This window comes from Symphalangus syndactylus, chromosome 7 (assembly GCF_028878055.3).
Source record: "Symphalangus syndactylus isolate Jambi chromosome 7, NHGRI_mSymSyn1-v2.1_pri, whole genome shotgun sequence".
In the NCBI taxonomy this organism is placed as follows: Eukaryota; Metazoa; Chordata; class Mammalia; order Primates; family Hylobatidae; genus Symphalangus; species Symphalangus syndactylus.
In genome coordinates, this window is record NC_072429.2 from 68,798,353 (window position 1) to 68,818,698 (window position 20,346).

Here is a 20,346-nt window from a genome sequence, read left to right on the forward strand (position 1 = left end):
GGGTTGAGGTCTCACCAGTGGAGAAGTTGTTTGCAAGTAGCCTTTGTTCAATGGGCACAAGCAGGTGGTAGGCTGTGTATTGGGTGCAGAGACAGGACCCTTTCGAGTATCTGCAGCCTCAGGAATATCAGTAATGGTCATTACTTGATACCAGTCTTGCCTTTTCACCATGAGCACTGCCAGTGGTGAAGGGCTGAGAGAACATCTGCCAAGGGTGACACTTTAACCACAAGGGGAGCATTTCAGACCCACAGAGGCAGTCCTTACAGCTGACGGAGCTCTATAAGAGGCCTGTCTGAGTTGGTGATAGTCAGAACCACAGTAATTTGGCCATTACTGTTACAATGATCTTATTCATTCATTTTGAAATCTGTATTTAGCACACTCCACAGGTCTTAGTACTGTGCTAAATGCTAGAGATACAATAGTGACCAAATCTCCACTGCCTTCATGGAACTAACACTCCATTAAAATGGCATTATTCGAATAAAAATCAGTGTATAATTGCAAAATATGACCATTACTATGAGAAACAGCAATATGTCTATGAAGGCATAATAGGAGCTCTTGACCAAGGCTAGGCGATCAGAGGAGAGGAAGATGCTGGAGGAATTTAAAAGGCAATGAGGGAGCAGAGGCCTCCATGATGCTTCCTTGGTCTAGGGTGTGCTGCGGACGGACAGCATGCCACCTGCTTAGATGCCATGGCCTGGCATGGCAAGTCACAGAGTTTGCCAACTGCATGGAAGCGCAGCAAGCACTGTGGCTGGTCCTTCATTCGTTCCACACAGAAAATACTTAATTCATGCTCAAGGCACTAAGCACTTTGCCAGACATGACTTCAATGTCAAACCTCTTTTTACTCACATTTCGGATTTCCTTTTATGCAAAATCTTTAGATTCCAATAAAAGTAGCCCATTTGTAAAAATTACACCAGGCAGGCAGCTAAATTGCCTCTTTCTAATTTTTTGTCACATGCAGCCAAATCTCAGTGGAAGTGCTCTGAAGCACATGCACAGAAATAGGCTCTAAAGAAATAGATCCGTTTTTTGTTTGCTTGGTTTTCAGCTTTCTTCTGTTGGAAGGGTTTTGTGCTTTTCGTTTTGTTTTGTTTTAACATCAAAAAGAAGCTGTTCAGCAAATGTATAACTTAGAGATTGTGGGGCTTATTCCTTGAGTAATAGATAGTTTCTGTGTTTTTTTATCCTGTGAGAGATTCTGTAAAATTCCAGACCTTTGAAAATCACTTTAATAAGTAGAATGCTGTTTTCTTTCTTCAAATATACCCCTTAGATGTTTATTCTAACATGAAGGCTTTTCTAAGTTGTCAAATAAACACCATAGAATAATTTCAATTAAGAACAGAAATGCTTATGCTTAGTCGCATCCCCACTGATTGTATTTATTCGTTCAATAAATACTTTTTAAGTGGACTCTATACTGTGAACCAGTCACTCTTAGGTAACTGAGCTAAATGCCCTTCTTTTATGGCCTTCAATTTATAAATGTGATTAGAAAGTTTTTCTTCTTTGTAGTTATATATGTACATATATTACCAATATAATGCATACATATGCATATAAATACACATATAACTGTATAGTTAGGAATGTATCAGCTGTAGATATTAAAAAGTTAACTATCTTACAGCATAGGGTTTTTCATGGAAATCTAAATAAGAGGTGCAAGAATTTTAACAAGAAAAAGAATATAATATCTATTTGGCTTATTGTATCATAAATTACTTCATGAGACTTTAAACAAGCTTGCCCTGAATTAAAACCACAGTGTTAAAAGAGAAGAAAAACCATTGAGGAAAAAAGTAAAATAAATATCTGACCCCTCTCTTCTCTCAGCCTGGATTCAGTGGCCCTGTGGATGGGAAACTGGCAGGCCCAAAAGTCACCTGGGAGTTCCATCTCTAGTGTGGATACGGACAAATGCCAGAGGCGGGTCAGTTTCTCAGTCGTCACCACTGGCTTCATTCTGTTTGTGTCTGTTTTGTGACTTCAGCCAAATGTCCAGTCCTACAAGAGCCAGTGTAATTGGGCATAGGCAATCAGTACCTAGGGTCCTCTGTGCCTTTGTTATGTCCTCTTAAACCCTTGCTGGAACCTGTGATACTATCAAACAAACAAAATAGCACAAGCGCGTGGGTGATAGGTAGACAAAGTGACCGCACAGGATACATTGGGCTTCTCTGCTAGATTCCACCATGTAACCAGAGCACAAGTAAATCCTTTAGTGGTGCTCTCCAAATCAGAGTCCTGTGCATGAGTTTCACACCACAGCTGTAACGGATTATTCTTTCCTGGAGAAGATATGAGGAGCTTTGAACAAAGTTTGCCTTGGTGACCTAAAGAAATGGATCTCTCAATAAGGTGAAAAGGGTTTTGAGCGACTCTTCACTGAAGCATTTTTACTGAACAAACTTACTTAAATGTTTCCTAGCCTATTTTATTCTGATCTATAGATCAGATTTTCAGATTTTTCTGTCTGGAGGAGAAACAGAAAATGTTCCAATGGGTAAGAGCTTCATTTTGAGTGGGAACGGCACACAGTAACATTAGATGAGATTCATTTGCATGAATGCTTTTTTCCCCTGAAAGTATTCATCTGTGAAATGCTAGGACTATCAGAGAAACAACAGAGTAAGACTTCAAATAATTCATCAGATTTGAATTAAGGAAAAGATTATAACACATTGCATTTTAAAATGAGTTGCAGTGCACACAGGGCTCCTGAGCTGGGGGCAGACTGCACACTATGTAGGTCGTACAAATACCAAGGCAGGACTCACTCGGAAGTCACCCTTGAAAGGAACAAAAGCCCCTGGAAGTGAGATGCCACTAAGGAAGAAATATGATTCATTTTTTTTCTCTTACAACACCATAAAGCCAATGAGTGACTGAACTTCTGTGATGTTAGTAGATTACTCTTAATAATTTTGTGAAAAAAATCATTTTAGTTTCTCAGGTCATAAAAAGGCCAGAATAACCTTTCAGTTCCATTCATTTTTAGCTTTGTTGATTCTACCAGACCCTAGTTCCAAAAGTCACTTGTTGGCAGTACCTTTCCGTGACAAAGAGGGAAACTTTGCCTCTTTTTAAAAATTCTCCATCAAGAAGAAAACCCATTTGAGTGCATCCACAAATGAGAAAAATACTCTTACATCTATCTCTTGAAAGACAGGATAATGTACTGGCAATACTCAACTTGGACATGGTGCCTTGGTCTATTGGCCCAGAGTCTAAATTCTGATGGATTTTTAACTGTTAGGCTCAGAATATGCCACTTATATTTTTAATCCAGAGCACGCAGTCTTTGACCATGTCACAGTTTCGACACTGGATGCTTTCATCAAAGAAGTACGCTGTTTTACTTAGGCCAGTTCCTGCCAGCTGCATTCAACTTTGCATATTTTCTTTGCCTTTTAAATTTTCAAGTGCACATTTTCAAGAATGATGTTGCTTTAAAACTAGAAGAGCAATTATGAAACAAGATGGATGGTCAAAAGCAGCAGTGACTTGGAAAGGAGCCTTAAAAAGTGACACAGGGTTTATGCAGGCTCAAGACATCAAATTGCTTCCAAAAGAGTAAGCCTTTGAATACTGCTAAGCCCTAAATTTGTTGTCTGTATCTTGTAAATAAGTAAAAGCTTCAATAATTTCTCTTGCATCTTCCTAAACACCATTTGGATTTGATTAAGGCAGAGAACGTAGTATTTCAGAAAGTACCTGGCCTTTTTAACAAAAGAAAAGCCTTTTTGTAAGTGGGGGAAGTTTGTCAAATGAGAACTCTGGAGCTCAATGCATAAGTCTCCATGTAATATCATGTGCAATTTCACTCCGGGCCCTGATATACTAAGAAAATATTACTACAATTACATCATATCTTTGTGAAAGAAATCTATGCACAGTCAAATGAGGAATCATGAGCATGAAGTAAATGTTTCCCCACTCTAACAGAACTCAATGGGCAAATCTTTAACTGTACATTTCCCATTTAGCTAAACTGTTTCTCCCCCTCATGTGGGCAAATCCTTTAGATTCCAAGTCTCCACAGAGCAGTGATGCATTCTGTTCATGCCAGAGGTTCTCTTTGCTATTTAGCCTTTGAAGGACAAACACCATGGCTTAGGAAAGGATTAAGTTCAATTCCATCCACAACAGTAAACGTTTATTGAACTCTTATCACATCACATGAATTTTATCTGTAGGTGGGTGGAGCCTAGGGGGGTGGATGGACTTGGAGATCAAGCACATACCCTGAGAATTGTCACCACCAAGACCTAGAGGAAAATCCCTCGGCTGTCTGTTTATCTTCAGTGGCATCTCACTGGACTTGTTACCCTCTTTCCCCAGGCCTCAGAGAGCCGACACCTTCCTTACATCGCCGGGCAGTTAGAGTCCAGCCTTTGTGGCCGTCAATGCTGGGACTGTACCCCGCCCCCCTCGAGCTGCCCAGGCACTGCAGCTCCCATATCTCCTCCTCAACCAACCCTTGAAAATCAAAATTCTCTATTGATCTAATCCCAGCAAGAGAGCTGATTACATTATTTGATTATTCCAAAGGGGCATTTACCATTTGCTTAAAAAAAAAATAAGAGATGCATAGGCCAAGTAAGTAACCAATAACTCTGGCTGCTCAGATGGCCTCCAGGATGTCCCCTGACTCACTGTGTGCTCGGACATCACGTCTGCAGCTTCACAAGACAGACCACACTCTAACAAAGACTTCCGCCTTAGATGGCTTGTCCACAGGGCAGTGAGATGGTCCAGCCAGCTGCTTGGTGGAGTGCAGTCGTGGGCAGTGTGGGCAGCTGAGCCCTGATGAGAGCTGTAGGAGTGAGATATTTATGTCGGATTTCAGAGGTGGCAGCACCAGACTGATGGTGAACCAGTAACTGTGATGAGAGCACATTCACAAACCCCCCTGAATTTACTACGGGGTTGAGAAAATGCAAAGAAACCCTCTCTGGTGCAGGAGCAACTGTTCTGTGGGTAGTGATGGAGATTGCAGGGAACAGGGCATTCCCACTCCTGCACCAAGTGTCCAGAGCCCTTCCTTGCCCTTGGGGGACAGTTACAGAATAATCACCCACTGTAAGATTGCATGAATGCATGAGTAAATTAAGAAAAGTCTGTGTGACATAGGAGAGCCTTTCAACGAAGCCATGAGACACATCGCCAAACTCTTCCAGTGTATAAAACCACCAGCTGGCTGGTAAACAGCCCCTGAAGTCAAGACTTGGGGTAGTAGTAAATAGTGGTCACATTTTATTAAACAGCTCAAAATTTTTGTTGAACTGATTGCCTTATATAAAAATAAACACATCAACTCTATGATTATGCATGATGGCTTTTATTTTACGTTTCCCTTAAAAGAGACTGAATTCTGGACCCAACAAACAGATCGTTATGAAATAATGTTCCACACCCTTTGTGGTTGAATAAGAGATATGGTTATACACAATTTCCATTTCATAGTCCCCCCAAAACTAAATGTGCATTTTCCAATATTCCTTCTGCTGCAGAGCAGAAAATGTATATTTGAGTGCACAGGCATTTCAGCACCACCAAAGTATTCCATGCCTGATGGCAATTACATAACTGTTACCAAAAAAAATCCCATGGTATTTTAAAGATAAACTATGATGATTTCCTCTAGAAATCTCCCATAATCACATGTGCCACCAAAAGGAACTATGTTTTTTAGAAACAATCTATTAATTAAAATTATACTAATTCAACAATATTAAGTGACTATATCAAAAGAAAAACTTTTTTTCTTTTTGAAACAGAGTCTTGCTTTGTCGCCCAGGCTGGAGTACAGTGGCATGATCTCGGCTCACTGCAACCTCCGCCTCCCGGGTTCAAACAATTCTCCTGTCTCAGCCTCAATAGTAGCTGGGATTACAGGCACATACCACCACACCGGGATAATTTTTGTTTTTTTAGTAGAGACAGGGTTTCACCATGTTGGCCAGGCTGGTCTCGAACTCCTGACCTCAAGTGATCCACCTGCCTCGGCCTCCCAAAGTGCTGAGATTACAGGCATGAAACACTGCGCCCAGCCAAGACAAGCTTTTGAGATAACAAGAGAATGGGGTAGATTATGTTTTGAGATGCTGCTTTGCTTGTTTGTGTTTAAATAAAAGATAGCAAAATAACTCATCTGGACTCTTTCTGATACTTTGTGTACTCTTGTTACCAAGCCCAGGAAACAAAGGTCAATAGAGAAAGAAGTGTAAGCAGTCCTCAGTGGTGGGAACTTGAATTGGAGAAGAAGGACATAAGATTAAAAGTATCTAACATGGAGCTTGGGAAAAGAGGGAGAATGGAAGAAGCGGAAGGGAATGAAAAGTGTCCCATCAGTGTGGGCCTGGGAGGTCTGAGCGAGGTCTTCTCACGCCAGCATTTTCCGCGCTGATCTGTCCACTCATTCTGCGACCCTGGCTCTGCCCACAGAGGACACAGCTTCCTGAGAAAGAGAAAACACGATAAAACACGATAAAGAAGATGATTTTTAGGATATCTAAAAGAGAGGCCTCATATTTTAGCTGCTGTTTAAAAGCTATTTTCTCAAGTGCTGATGTCTTCTAGAGTATCAGTTCCTTGAAGGAGTCTCTTTATTGCTCAATCCCCTTTTCATGTTTTAGACTCAAGATTTGAAATGGAAAGGAAATAACCCACAAAATATAAACAACTTAAATGCTGGTTTTAAGACAATGTATCTACAAAAAGCAATTCTGTTAAGAGATTTTACATTATTCATAAAATAAAAAGCTCTGTTTACTAATAATAAACCACTCCAACTTTATGTATTTTTTTAATGGTCAGCCTTTATTTGACGTTCTAAGCCCTATAAATTTGGGATGGACTGGTAAATTCAATCTACAAATTTAAAACTGCGTTATAATACTATAAGCATTATATCCTACTTAGAAGTGAAGGAACCAGAATTTGAACCCTTGCTTATCTCAATGGAACCAGGTGCCTATCTCAGTTTATATGTTCTAATAAATTGATCTATTCAAGTAAAGTTATAATTTTCAACCTGCGTATTTTTTTCTCTGGTGGAAAACTGCACAGTACAAAATAGTTCCCTTTAAAACTAGTAGTAAATTTCTGGTTAAAAACAAGATGTTTAATAGAAGCTTTTTTTTTTTTAATTTATAAAGAAAAGGAATTTATTTCTTACAGTTACAGAGGCTGAAAAGTTCAAGGTAGAGAGGCTGCATCTAGTGAGGGCCTTCTTGCTGGTGGGGACTCTGCGATCCTAAGGTGGTGCAAGGCATCACATGGCTGGGAGCTGAGCATGCTCACGTATTAGCTCCATCACTCTTCCTCTTCTTTTTTTTTTTTTTAGTTTTTTTTTTTTTGACTTTTTTTTTAAATTATACTTTAGGTTTTAGGGTACATGTGCACAATGTGCAGGTTTGTTACATATGTATCCATGTGCCATGTTGTTTTGCTGCACCCATTAACTCGTCATTTAGCATTAGGTATATCTCCTAATGCTGTCCCTCCCTCCTCCCCCCACCCCACAACAGTCCCCGGAGTGTGATGTTCCCCTTCCTGTGTCCATGAGTTCTCATTGTTCAATTCCCACTTATGAGTGAGAACATGTGGTGTTTGGTTTTTTGTCCTTGCGATAGTTTACTGAGAATGATATTTTCCAGTTTCATCCATGTCCCTACAAAGGACATGAACTCATCATTTTTTATGGCTGCATAGTATTCCATGGTGTATATGTGCCACATTTTCTTAATCCAATCTCTCGTTGCTGGACATTTGGGTTATTTCCAACTGTTTGCTATTGTGAATAGTGCTGCAATAAACATACGTGTGCATGTGTCTTTATAGCAGCATGATTTATAGTCCTTGGGTATATACCCAGTAATGGGATGGCTGGGTTAAATGGTATTTCTAGTTCTAGATCCCTGAGGAATCGCCACACTGACTTCCACAATGGTTGAACTAGTTTACAGTCCCACCAACAGTGTGAAAGTGTTCCTATTTCTCCACATCCTCTCCAGCACCTGTTGTTTCCTGACTTTTTAATGATGGCCATTCTAACTGGTGTGAGATGGTATCTCACTGTGGTTTTGATCTGCATTTCTCTGATGGCCAGTGATGATGAGCATTTTTTTCATGTGTTTTTTGGCTGCATAAATGTCTTCTTTTGAGAAGTGTCTGTTCATATCCTTTGCCCACTTTTTGATGGGGTTGTTTTTTTCTTGTAAATTTGTTTGAGTTCATTGTAGATTCTGGATATTAGCCCTTTGTCAGATGAGTAGGTTGCAAAAATTTTCTCCCATTCTGTAGGTTGCCTGTTCACTCTGATGGTAGTTTCTTTTGCTGTGCAGAAGCTCTGTAATTTAATTAGATCCCATTTGTCAGTTTTGGCTTTTGTTGCCATTGCTTTTGGTGCCATTGCTTTTGGTGTTTTAGACATGAAGTCCTTGCCCACACCTATGTCCTGAATGGTATTGCCTAGGTTTTCTTGTAGGATTTTAATGGTTTTAGGTCTAACATTTAAGTCTTTAATCAATAGAAGCTTTAATAATGAATATAATGCTATTGATTGGCTTTATATGAAATTAACCATATCGCATGAGCTAATTCATCACCTGCTGTCCAGTGTGACAAGATGCAAATGACACAGTAAATGGTGACCTTCAAACCAAGTCAGTGACAAGAAAGGATGGCAAAATATATCCAACTATGGGATGGAAAACACCCAAGACCTCAAAGCAACCTCTGCAATAAACATTTGCAGAATAGTTCTGGGGTCTCTGCTGGGGCATCTTGAAATAAAACATATTGAGGACAAGAAAATATTTTTTAACTTTTTTGTGCACACAAGGAATGAATGACTTAGTATTATTGAAAATATATGCAAAATTCAAACCTTTTTAAAGTGAGTCGGGAGGTTGTTCAAAGCAATTTGTTGCATAGCCTTCAAGGAAGAAATGCATCAGTTTATTAAAAAATTATTACTGCCTCTATTTAGACATTGCAATAAGTATGGTAGTTGGTAGAGGGCTATATAGTCATTTTCTGATAATAAAATGAATACTCCAAAAAAATTATAATACCTTTTGAGTTAGTTTGATATTTAAGATTATGTGATATCGTCAAAGTTCAAAAGAGCACAAATATACAGATCTCTTTTTTCTGGCATTTTTAGACAAATGCAGACAAACATGGATATATCCTATTTTGCTAACCTTTTGACGTGGATACAACAGAAGAAATAATTTTAAGAATTTATGCTAATTTTTAAAACATAATAAGTTGGCAAAAATGTTATGTGCTGATGGTCTGAAAGCCATAGCAGGAAGAAACACAAAGGCTACCGGTCCCGTAAAACTCTTCAGAGTAATCGACTTCTCTGTATATAGAAAGATATTTTAAAACACCAACTGTAAAAATGATGGCATCTTTCAAGACATTATTGAATAATACTACACAAATTGTCCTTTTCATCATAGCTATGGTCTTTGAATGTCATACTTTTTATTTTCTAATGATCTGGTTTGTCAGTAATAGATCCTGTTGCTAAGAAGTTTGAAAACATTGAGAATGTAAAGTTTTATGATGTCTATGATGAAACATCACTTACTGAAAGCATCTCTTCAGGAAGACAATCAAATGAGATCGCTAGATTAGCTATAATAATAGAGCTAGCGAGTATCAGCTACTCACTCTGTGCCAGGCACCACGCTAAATGCTTTAAGCTGGTCATTTCATTGCATAATCACAAAAGTCTAATGAGGTTGGGGGTCATGTATTCCCACTTTACAGATAAGGAAACAGAGGCTTTGATGGCTTCAGTCACCTTCATGACCAGCTGAAGCAGGAGGAAGCAGGGAGGGGTCACTTAGGGCTTTTTCTAACCCCCGCCCTCCACCCCTTGAACTCTGCCTTCCCGCAGCGCAGCGGCTCTGGTTCCGTGTTTGCCACAGCGCAGGCAGAGCAATCAGGGGTCACTGCATGTCAGCTGTCTGTGAGGTGTGCCAAAAATTATTTGTTAACTTTGTTAAGTAGTAGAGAATCACCAAGGTCTGTAAATTAGAAAGTATGCAGTTCTCCCTATGGTAAACTCACTCTCCTCTCCAGTGTGTTCTCACACGCTTCTGAGCAGAAGCAGCAGAGCTGCAGCTGGCTGGATCGCACCTGCTGTGCTGCAGGAGTGATCCACACATATAAATCATAAGTCCATGCGTGTCACCACAGAAAAACAGGCCACGCAAACACTGCTGGAAACCAGCAGACAGGGTCCCAGGACAAACACTTTGGTGCCACAGAGAACGTGCAGGTAAGCTCCCCTGGGGTGAGTTGTCAAAGGTCTTTCACCTGGACTTTGACAGGCTCTGAAGCACAGGTCACTCAGGTGTGAAAGTCTACATAGATTCGGGCTGGGCGCGGTGGCTCATGCCTGTAATCCCAGCACTTTGGGAGGCCGAGGCAGGCAGATCATGAGGTCAGGAGATGGAGACTATCCTGGATAACAAGGTGAACCCCGTCTCTACTAAAAATACAAAAAAAAAAAAATTAGCCGGGCCTGGTGGCGGTTGCCTGTAGTCCCAGCTACTTGGGAGGCTGAGGCAGGAGAATGGCGTGAACCGGGGAGGCAGAGCTTGCAGTGAGCCTGAGCCGAGTTGGCGCCACTGCACTCCAGCCTGGTTGACAGACCGAGACTCTATCTCAAAAAAAAAAAAAAAAAAAGAAAAAGAATGTCTATATGGATTCAATATGGGCCTTTTTATTAAATGCCAGTACAGCAGAACAAAATAACAATCTGCTATTCTACACAGCAGCTGGCAAACATAAGGAAATCATGATGCTAGGAGATGGAACCCATGAAGAGGTTCAATAAGGGTAGGTACACTTCATGTGCGACTTTATTTAACCTATGTTATAGCACACTTTTCTTATTGTAAAATTGAACTATTATCTTTTTTCTTTTATTTATTTTATTTTTTTTTTTGAGACGGAGTTTCCCTCTTGTTGCCCAGGCTAGAGTGTAATGGCGCGATCTCAGCTCACTGCAACCTCTGCCTCCTGGGTTCAAGCGAGTCTCCTGCCTCAGCCTCCTGGGTAGCTGGGATTACAGGCACCTGCCACCACACCCGGCAAATTTTTTTTTTTTTTTTTTTAGTACAGACGGGGTTTCACCATGTTGACCAGGCTGGTGTCGAACTCCTGACCTCAGGTGATCCACCCACCTTGGCCTCCTAAAGTGCTGGGATTACAGGCCTGAGCCACCATGCCCGGCCATCATTTTCTAGATTCACTAAAAGTTATTTTTCAAATCTTTAAAGACATTCACAAACGTAATATATGGATTCTACAAGCATCTTTTAAAATAATGTGTGTGTGTGTGTGTGTGTGTGTATATATATATATAAAATATAAGGATATGGATTTTCTCATGTCTCCTATGCCTTCAATTCTTTTTCTCTGATATATACATGTATATATCTTCTGCCCCCTTCCCCAACTTCTGTCACTCTCCCTGCTGTTCAAATTACTTTCTCTGTTATTTGAATAGAAAAGTTTCTTTGTATAAAATTCTGAAGCATTTATTTTGTCTTTCCTTGTGTATCTACGCCTCAACAATTTTCCTCTAACAAGTCCCTTCCTGATAACACTGCTGAGTATCATTTACATAATTAGGGTATTGATTAGAACTAATAGAGCAAAGGATGAAAGATAGCCATTTGTTACTTAAGGAGGAGGGGTGAAGAGTAAGGAAGATGATAGTATCGATAATGTTGCCTGATTGGTATATTTCAGACAAGAAATAAGTTTTGACGGAAGAACCATCCAATGAGAGTGAAAACATACTCAATGTCCATCAACTACATATACATTTCACAGAGTTCATAATTTATTGAAAATATTCTCCTACCATAAAATAAACTTCAGAGAAACACAGTGAGCTTTCTTATGAATTAATCCTAATGCCTGAAGTCCTAGGAGCTGTGAAATAAAAAAATAAACAAATAAAATTATGTAAACACATAATATTGCTGAGCAACATGGCTTAGCCCTTAAACAACTTTTTCTTGCTTGAAAGATTTCAGAAAGAAACCACTGTGAAATTTATGTAGGTATTCACCCTATGGGTAGCGCTATGATATTTTAATGAACAGTTACACAGAATGGTGACTGAAGCCAATCACAGAGCATCTTCAGGGCCATCCCTTCCTCCACTTCCTCATGGACAGGAACAGGAGCGTGCACACACACACACACACATGTGTGAATGCTGGCTTAGCTAAGGTGGATCCTTGACAAATATTCTATTTATTTTTAAAAATTTAAATGTATTTATGCATTGATGAGAATTTAAAAGTCTCTCTCTTGCTTCTCTTGGTTTGTAAAATCCAGTGCATGTTTTCAATATACAATCGGCACTATTTAGTTTAGACTGGCGGAGATACCCATAGGGACTAGAGGCACTGCCTACAAACCTAAGATGGGGAATCATTACAGATAAAATATGACTGGATCCAAACCCCTTCCCTAAGGGATGCTGAAGCCAAACCAAAACTGCTTTGAAGAGCATAATAAGGAAAAACTGGGTTAACTTTGGGTTTTGCTGCTTTTAAATCATCATTAATCTGCAGTATCTGCCCTTCTGAATCCTTATAATAGCTAGGTGCTGTAAGAGAAATGCCAGACCCACCAAAAGTTGACCAGCAAACACTTATTGAGTGCCTACCACACACCATGTACAAACAGACCAACTAGCAACTCCTTGGGGGTCTCTGAAACAGGTAATGCTTGGAATCCTGGTTGCAACAACATGGAATATTCTTCTTAATTACAAATGCCAGTGTCAGGAAATGGTTTTTTCCACTTCTCCTATTCCTACAAGTTTCCTTTTTCTCCTACAGACGGGAGTCTTGTAGCTTGGCACACTGCTTTGAGAAATCTCTGATCACACTTGTAAATAATTGCCTATTTGCCCATTAAGGAACTCTTGTGTAGGAATCCACGGAAGGTCAGTTCGCCCATCTGTAAACATTAAAGACAGGGATCACCAAAAGACAGAACTGAAAACCACATGTGGCTGGTACCCAGAAGAGAAATAGAAAGTCAGCATGGCATATGCTCAAATGGGTAACATCAGCCAGGGTGTGATGCTCATTTCAAGACACCCTCTGCGTTTGCAACAATTCTGCCTGAACTATTCACAAGTTCATTCACAAAGATGAGCCCAGATGTGAAAGTGGCTGAGCCAGGAGTCACATTGGCTGAAAAGTTTGCTTTTTGTCTAAAAATAATTAATAAGTAAACAAGTTAATACAATAAAAAAGGCATCTAGACAGTACAAACCCACAAAATAACCACTGTCGAGAATGAGGGGTTTGCTGAGAGTGAAGGTAGTTCTGTTTTCAAAGTCTCCTCCTCTTGCAGCCCTGTCCCCTGGGGTGCAGTGACATGTGTACCTCAACCACCATGAATGACACTCCCCTTTGTGTGCTGGACTCTCCACTACTTAGTGTGTAAGCTTGCTGCGAAACCAAATGTAATGCACCTAACGCATAGCTGGTGCACAGCAGGGTACAATGTGCCATGTGGCTACCTTAGCAGGAACACTTCGCCTGTCTTCCTCACAGGACACACTGCAGACATCCACCCATCTCGGTGGAGGTGGTCTAGTCAGGAATGGGCATGTCACCCAATTCTGGACAATGGGAAGATGAGTTACCCTCTGCTAGGGCCAGCCTCCAGATACAGGAGAGAGACCAGGCAAGATGCATGCTCCCTCGCCTGCCTGGGGAGTTGTGCCTGGAGTTGACAACTGGGGATGAATGTTATCACCTGAATACTAAGAATGGCAGTGCAGACAGAAGGAAAGGACCTGCATCTTGATAATGCATCTGCACTGTCTATGTGCCTTACCTCCAAAATTCTTGTTATATGAGGATTCAAGCAAGGTTTCTATTATCTTTGCCAGAAAAAGCACCCTAAATGATTCAATAAGCACTTAAATGTGAGTGTGGGGAGGAGACATCAAGGGGAGTGGTCATAACTGTTCTAAGAACTATAAAAACTTCATTCAACAGCATGGAATCTACTCCAAGAGCACCAGACGCACAGTTCATTGAGGTACGTATAGAACTGTTCCCCATTCCCTCCCAACCCCAGGCTCCAAAACTGTCAAAATAAAGAGCCCCCAATTCAGACCTTTTGTTGTTAAAGATATGGAGCACTATTATGAGGTCACAGTCACATCAAGCAGGAGTCTCCATCCCGAGCACCAAGAGACAGCTGTGATCAGTGAAGGACCCTGCAGCACCTGGCATGTGAGTTCCAGGCATTCCCCATAAAGTAGGATTAAGGGATTTGCACCTGGTCAGAAAATAATTTTTTAAATTAAATGAAAATATTTATTTTGAAATAATTGTAAATTCAGATGCAGTTACAAGAAATAATACAGGAAATCTCACACACATTTGTCCAGTTTCTCCAGCATTCGTGTCTTGCAAAGCTGTGGTACAATACCACCAGGATGTGGATGTTGATACAGTCAAGATTCTGAGCATTTCCATTACCACAACCATGCCTCCTATTTCATTTTTTAATAGGATTCATGTCCCTCCCCACTGCTCCCATCCTTAACCCCTGGCAAGCACTAAGCTGCTATCCATCAATATAATTTTGTCAGTTCAATAACATTGAATAAATGGAATCACGCAGTGTGTAACCTTTTGGGATTGGCTTTTTCTTTGTTTTATATATTTTTCTGGATATTCATGTAAGTTGTTGCTTGCATGAATAGTTCATTCCTTTTTATTGCTGAGTACAATTCCATGGTGTAGATGTACCATGGTTTGTTTAACCATTCACTTGCTGAAGAATATTTGGGCTGTTTCCAGTTTGGGGTTATTACAAATAAATCTGCCATGAACATTTGAGTAAAGGTATCTGGGTGAAATGAAAATAAATTTTCACTTCTCTGGGATAAATGCCCAGGACTGTAATTTCCTGTTGGTATGATAGTTGAGTGTTTAGTTTTTTAAGAAACTGCCCAGCTATTTGCAAGAGTAGATGTGCCATTTTACATTCCTACCTGTCATATATGCGACCCAGTTTCTCTGCATCTTCATCAGCATTTGATGTTGCTGGTATTTTTTATTTTAACCATTCCTATATGTATAGAATGATCTCTCTCCTGTGGTTTTAATTTATGTTCCCTCATTGGCCAATAGTGTTGAGAACAGCTTCTCATGTGCTGATTTGCCATCTACATATTCTATCCAGTGAAATTTCTATTCATGTCTTTTGCCATTTCTAATAATTTTGCGGGGTTTCCATTGCTTTTGAGTTTTGAGAGTTATAACCTTGTTTCAGCTATTATATTTATTTTATTTTTCTATATACATTTTAGAATAATATTGTCTATATCTACAAAAAATCTTACTGAGATTTTGATAGGAATTGTGTATGTGTATATCAATTTGGGTAGAGTTGGCACCTTTGTTGAGTCTTTCAATTCATAAACATGGTATGTCTCTCAATTTATTTAGATCTTCTTTGATTTCTTGCATCAGTGTTTTATAGGTTTCTCTATACAGTGTATTTTTGTAGTTTTGTATCTCTAATTTTGTAGTCCACGTGGTAGTACAAAGAAATATTAGTATGAAGAGATATTATTAGTATAGAGAAATATAATTGATTTTTGTATGTTGATCTTGCATCCTGTGAACTTGAATTCACTTAGTTCTAAGAATTTTTTTGTAGATTCCTTGATTTTTTTAAGGAGACAATCCTGCCATCTGTAAAGAGGAAGAATTGTGAATTTTTTCCTTTCTGATATACATGCCTTTGATTTTCCTTTCCTGCCTTATTTCAGTGACTATACCTTCCACTGCTATGCAGGATTAGAGCAGTGAGAGCAGACAGGCCAGGCTTCTTCCCAGTCCCAAGGGAAAGCAAGCTGTCTTTCACCACTAGTATGTCAACTGTAGCATTTTTGTAGATGATCTTTATGAGAGATTTTTAAAGTGTTCCTGTATTCCTATTTTTCTGAGAGTTTTAATCCTGAATGAGTGTTAAGTTTTATCAAATGCTTTTTCTGAATCTATGCACATAATCATGTGATTTTTCTTCTTAGCCTGTTAATAGGGCATATAACTTTGGTCAGTTTTTGAATATTGAACAGCCTAGCCTCCACACTAGGTTATGATATATAATTCATTTTATACATTTCTTATTTTGATTTGCTGATATTTTGTTAGGATTTTTGAGTCAATATTTAAGGAGGATAGTGGTCTACAGTTGCTGTTGTTTTGTTTCATCTGGTTGTGATTTCAGTATGATGAGTTGGGTAGGGTCTTTTCCTCTCCTATTTTCTGGAATAGGTAGTTTAAAATTTATACTAATTCTTCTTTAAAGGTTGGGTAGCATTCTCCATGGAAACCCTCTGCCTCAAGATTTCTGGAAAGGAGTAGAGGTTTAATTACAAATTAAATTTTCTTAATATTTATAGAGCTATTCCAATTACATATCTTATAATAGGTGAATTGTAGTGATTTTTTTCAAGAAACTGGTCCTTTACATCAACGTTGTAAAATGTGGATGTGTGTGTGTGTGTGTGCGCGTGTAAAATTGTTCATTTTATACCTTTTTTATCATTTTAATACTGCAGAGTCTATAGTAGGTGTTTTCTAACACGAACGTCAAAGCTCTTATAGCTGTTACCCATTACTCAGTTCCAAAACCACCTCCACGTTTTTGGGTACTTGTTATAGCAGCAGCCCACTCCTTGGTACCAAGTTTTGTCTTAGTCCATTCGGACTGCTGTAACAAAAAGCATATAGTGAGTGGCTTACGAACACCAGACTTTTAACTGATCACAGTTCTGGAGGATGGGGAGTCCAAGATCAAGGCACTGGCTGACTCAGAGTCTGGCGAGGACCTGCTTCCTGGCTCACAGATGGCACCTTCTCACCCCATCCTCACATGATGGAAGGGACTCTTGGGGGCCTCTTTCATAAGGGCACTAATCTTATTTATGGGGGCTCCAACTCTCCTGATCTAATCACCTCCCAAAGGCCCCACCTCCTAATACCATCACTTTGGGAGTTAGGTTTCAACACAAGAACTTCGGAGGGACACAGACATTCGGACCACAACATCAGGCAACTTGCCACAGCTCCCACAGGTCCTGAGGCCCCTAGCCTGTCACCTTCTTCTCTCCACCTTTGAGTCTTCCTTTGTTTGTTTGATGTATAATGTCCATTGCATCTAGTTGCTCTTGGTGAGAGGAATAGGGAAAGCACATCTAATTCACCTTCCAGGAAGCACAAGTGCCACTCTAATATCTCAACCTCTCTGCAGCCACATCAGGTCTGAACAAAGAAGATGGCCTCTTTCCAGACACCTCAAGCTAAAGAAAGGTTCTGAAGCCACCTGCACAGCTCACTGCTGTGGCCTCTCTCAACCCTATCCTCAGTTCTCTGTCTTGATGGGACACCATTTCTGGTTTGATTTTAGATTGATTATTTGGTTTGTTTTGTTGTTTTTTCAGAGAGGATCATGTCATTTCTCAGAAGTAAGGATTTAATATTTCCCAAGTCTCAGAATGAATTCCCAGTATTTTTAGTAACACAGAGGCATTAAATAAATAAGTTAATTCAACTAAGCTATCCTAAATAAATAATTAATAACAATTCAGTAGTTACCCTAAACAAATAAGTTACCTAATTCATAAATAAAAGGAATGAATAATAAGCACACAAATAAATACTCAGCTAAGCTACCCTAGATCTCAGGCCACCCATGATATTGACAATGCAAATTAGTGAACATTAAAGTGTTAATAAGGCAGCACCAGGCTACCTCTTTTTATTTCTGTGTAAGCATTCCAGGTGCTTGTATAAAGATATTTTAGTTTCCACTAAAATATCACCAGTGAACAGCTTTTATGATTGTCCCAATGGAAACGATCTCTCAATAGCATAAAGCTCACCTCCTGAGATGCAGGGTTATCCCTGATGTGCAGGAGAGAGAAATGTTCCAACATATTTCCAATTATTTCCTCAGAGAGTCAGTGGCCCCATCCCAAAGTGTATGTGAACAAGCTTAGAAGAAGAATGCAATTTGACAAAGAGGTTTTTGATTCTCAAGGCGTTAGGATCTACAGAAGAGAATTTTAAAAATATAACGATTGGTGCATACCTGAGGTTACCAAGATAAAGTCTCCTAGGGACTAACCATTTGCTGAGTGCATTTGAATGTGCCCAGCCCCACTGTGCTGAGGGAAATACAAGTGCATTGCAGAGAAAAGCCTTCCTGCCCATCCTTGCTCCTGGGCCCCTGTCAGCAGACTGAAAGCGTCCCCTTGGAAATGTCAGCTCTGCAGCCACTCAGGGTTTTTTGTTCCATGGCACTCCCAGTCTTTCACCAAAAATAGAAGGAGGTGGTTAGACATAGTGGCTCACACCTGTAAATCCCCAGCACTTTGGGAGGCAGAGGCAGGAGGATTGCTTGAGGTTAGGAGCTTGAGAACAGCCTGGGCAACATGGGGAGACCCCATCTCTACAGAAAATATATATATATTTTAATAGCCAGGCATGGTGGCATGTGCCTGTAGCATGTGCCCAGTTACTCAGGAGGCTGAGGTGGGAGGATCACTCAAGCCCAGGAGGTCAAGGCTACACTGAGCCACGATTACTGTACTCCAGCCTGGGCGACAGAGCAAGACCTTGTCTCAAAGATAAAATAGAAGGAGTCATGGGGACTTGGGCTGGACTCAGAAGGATTCCTCTTCTGAATCATTCCTTCCCAGGCAACTGCTTTTCAGAGGACATTAGAATTCACCAGAATAAATGGTTCCCAAATCTTGCTGAAGTTAGAATCACATCTGGAGCGTTTAAGAAATACACTTTCAGGGGACACTTCCCAAACATGCTTATGAATCACACTCTCCTATGCCAGGATTTAGGAGTCTTTTTTTCTCAAAAGTGTCCACGGCAATTCTAATGAGCCAGGGAAGGTGTGGAGGCCACAGGCATCACCTGATTCCTTTATCTTTAAGATAGTTACCAGCAAAACCTGCAAGCAAAAACTGGCTCCAGACTCCAGGGTTGCTTTTTCCTCCTCTCACCCCGCGACTCACAAGACACAGCGACAAGGGTTCACTATCACAGCCCAGTGAGTTCTCTTCAGAAGAGGGGTGGAGGGGCTCACTGATTGGCCATGGAGGGTTAAAGAGGTAAGAATGCAGCTCTGCCCAAAGGCCACTGCTTCGTAAAGCAGCGTATACTTTGTGACGCTAGCACACAGCTCTGGAAACAAGAAGTTTCTCGGCGAGTCAATTTAAATCTGACATGAAGCAGTCCTTGGAGACAGAGCCTTGGTCAGCTTCATAGGGCAGAGTAACTCACTGGCCACTCAGATAAGACCCTGGGGAAAGGGAAAGGAGTAAGTTGTGGGTGGGAGCAGCACCCCCCGGGGCTGTGGACAAGGAATGGGAATTATGGTTTCCACAGTTGGCTCAGCCTCCAGAAAGCAGGGTCTGGCAGGTACGTGGCTTTTTATCTGCATTCTACTGCCCAGTAGAAATGTCCAGGGGAAAGTCTGCTTTACAAAGAGCAAGTTGAATTTTCCAGCCACAGATGTGAGTGAAAGCTTTTCTCTCTTTTTTTTTTTTCTTTCTCGGTTCCATGGAAGAGTCTCCAGAGCACAGATTCTTATCCAAGCAAGAAAAAGAGAGTGTGTGAGAGGCCTTCACGAGCAAGGCCTGTGGGTTTGGGCCAGGAACAGGAATTCCCCGCACAGACACTGAGTCGGCGGCCTGAGACAGGAGCGGCGGCTCCACAGAAAGCCACTCTGTTCACTGCCACCAAGGACTGCTTGCAGGGCACACACACAGAGCTGCGGAAAGAAGGGATATTTGAAAAGAGTGTTTTTTTTCCCTAGAATACAGAGTGCTCTTATTTCCTTAGGGGTGCAGTAAAAACTAGCCATGAATAGACGGCCAAACGCAGCTAAGAGTCAGCAAGGATGTTTATCTCTACAGGCTGGGGCTGCTGGGATGGGTCGCTGGGAGAAACTTTGAATACGTCAATAAATCATAATGAAAGATTAAAATAAGAAAGAATTTGCTAAACATGTCTGGAAGGAGGCTTTTATGCTGCTATTTTTTCCCTACCAACTGCTGCTCAGAGACTTCACTAGGCTTTTTGAATCCAACAGAAAATGTGTATGTGTTGGAGGTAGAAGGCAAAAAAGGGGTGGGGAGGCAGTTCATACTTGGAGCTTTGGTTTACATGGATTTTTGAGGTCAAAGAAAATCCAATTGCTAAATCTAAGTGC